A 2,618-nucleotide genomic window follows, 5' to 3' on the forward strand; every position below is an offset into this window, starting at 1 on the left:
AGTTGAGACTTTCTTTTTAAATTTTGTACATCTTTTTATCTTTTTTTTTTGAAAATTCTATTCTTCAATTTATTTCCCTGCCCATCTACAAGAAATTTCCTACATTTTGAAGATATTTCATTGAAATATTTTAAGAGCCACTTTAAAATTCTTTTACATACGTACTCACCTAACTAATGTCTGCTGGGCACTAGAAGCCATCCACTCTAGTTCCCCTTCTCATTTGCTAGCCTCCAATTGAATCTAATGAATGCTCTGTTCCTATGGTCATTATTGTCATTATCTTTGAGTGAATGTTCATTTACACTTAATAACGTGTTCACCATGTCTCAGATCGCTGCTGCTTCTTGAATGTCATTCTTCTACCTTCTATTTCTATGTTATTTATAAAAAGTTCTTTCTTTTGGTGAAATTGATTTAGTGACAAATGCTTTCAATATTTGCTGGAATGTTTCTTTGTTGGTCATTTATCCAGGCATAGAATTCTGGGTTGGGTCTAAAATGATTACACTCATTTCTTTAAATAACGAGTGAGCTGACAGTCTGTCATTTGCTCTCTTTGTTCTCTTTTGTTGTTTGTTTTGCTTTGTTTTTTTTTTTCCCCCAACAGGGCTTATGTAAGCGGAATGGTTGTCTTTCTTTGGGGACTGTTAAATTAGTGTTTTTCCCTTTACTGCAATAAGTCAAGATGCACATTGGCTATGATGCATCCCCTTGTTTGAGAAACTTCCATCAACCAGACAATTCATTCCTCTTTACAGTCTAGAAATACTTATGTATACAAGTACATGAAAATATCTCCAGTATACCACACATATACAAATGCACGTTTACATCTACAGATATATCTATGGTATGTATGCTTCTATGTGTATGCATATGTAACATATATGCATGCATGTAAGGGTATATTTAATGTAACAGAGGGTAGAGAAAAATTATTGGTGAGAATCTGAAAGTGTTTTGTATCCCTTCTATCTTTGTTCCAACCTTTGTGTCATGTTAGATTTATTATCTAGATGCAAGTTCTTTCTGAAGTTGAGTTTAACATGCTGCTTGCTGAGTTTTACTCTCTGTCTTTTTGGGCATTGGACTCAGGGGCTTTTTATAGGACTGACTAACAAACATTTCAGCCCTAAATTTAAGGGTTTTTCCCAAGATTTATTTTTGGTATTTTGGTGTGTGTGTGTGTGTGTGTGTGTGTGTATGTGTGTGTGTAGTGTGGCATGCAGTTATATTTACAGGTATGTCTGTGTAGGAAGGTCAGAGAAAGAGGTGATGATAGTGATCCTGTATGGTTTTGCACTTTGTTGCTTTTGAGACAGGCTCTCTTGCTGATTCTGAAACTTGTCTTTTGGGCTTGGCAGGTGGGCTGGCTGGTCAGGGCCTAGAATCTGCTTGCCCCTGCCTCTCAGTGCTGGAACTACAGGCATGGTTGTACTCAGCTCTTTTATGTAGGCTTTGGGGATTTCCAACCATGCTTACATATCAAGTGCTTTTACCCACTGAACCATCTTACCAGTGAACTTTAAGCCCTAATAGCAAGTGTACTCTTTTCTATTCTTTCTAAAGCCAGATTATTGTTAACATGTATCACATTCATTTTTTTTTGTCATCTTTAAATGTAAATCCTACTGGTAGCTGAGAGTATAGCAATGCCCAGGATAAACTACTTTCCAAAACATAGAAATGACCCATCCCAGAAGAAAAGACTAGATAGAATTAAACTTCAGATAATTAATGTTAATGCAGTTAATAAAATGATAACAATGGAGAATTCTTAAAGTATAATAAGATTATATTTGATTAGAGTGATATGTTTACCTGTCATTTTAGATTTCTGCTATGTTTTTGTGTCAAGGTTGTGTAGCAGGAATATGCTTATTTCATATTGTCATTGTGCTATGTTCTTTATTCTCCTCCTTTATCTCCAGTCCCAGGCTCAGCATAAGACGAGAACTGCCTGCTAGATGTAGCCATAAGAATGAAATGCCCCTTTTCACATAATGCAGCTGGCCAATTCCTGAGAATTGATTTCGCTCTGCAGCATGAGATGAAGGGCTTCAGTGCATGCAGTTATTATTTCCCTAAAATCAATCTATTTTAGACTCCACCGTGGGAACAAGAGAGGAACAAAGGCCGCACAGCTTGGATGGCTGTTTTCTTAGGGGAACCAGGGCTTGGTTGAAGGTTGTGAATAGTAGCAGGGCGAGGCTATTAATAATGGTAAACGAAGGCAATGCTGTGATCGTCTGAACCCTGGGAAGAGATAAGCTAAGAAAAAAAGAGCATTGTTTTTTTTTTTCTTTAGAAAGAAAGAAATAATTAAGAATTTAATGAGAAACTGGTCAGAGAAGCAAGATTGTTGATGCTTGGTGGCACTCTGAACAAACAGAACTCAGTTTTTATTGTAACTCTGTGAGATAAATCTTAATGTTTAGATGCCTCACAAGTTCACCACAGAGCTGGGTGGAGGTAGGGGTGGGAGGGTGGTCTCATCATTGCTTCAACCACTCTATGTCTCTTTTTCTACCACAAACTTTTCTCTTTCCTTCCTTCCTTCCTTCCTTCCTTCCTTCCTTCCTTCCTTCCTTCCTTCCTTCCTTCCTTCCTTCCTT

Source organism: Mus caroli, chromosome 6 (genome assembly GCF_900094665.2).
Source record: "Mus caroli chromosome 6, CAROLI_EIJ_v1.1, whole genome shotgun sequence".
NCBI lineage: Eukaryota > Metazoa > Chordata > Mammalia > Rodentia > Muridae > Mus > Mus caroli.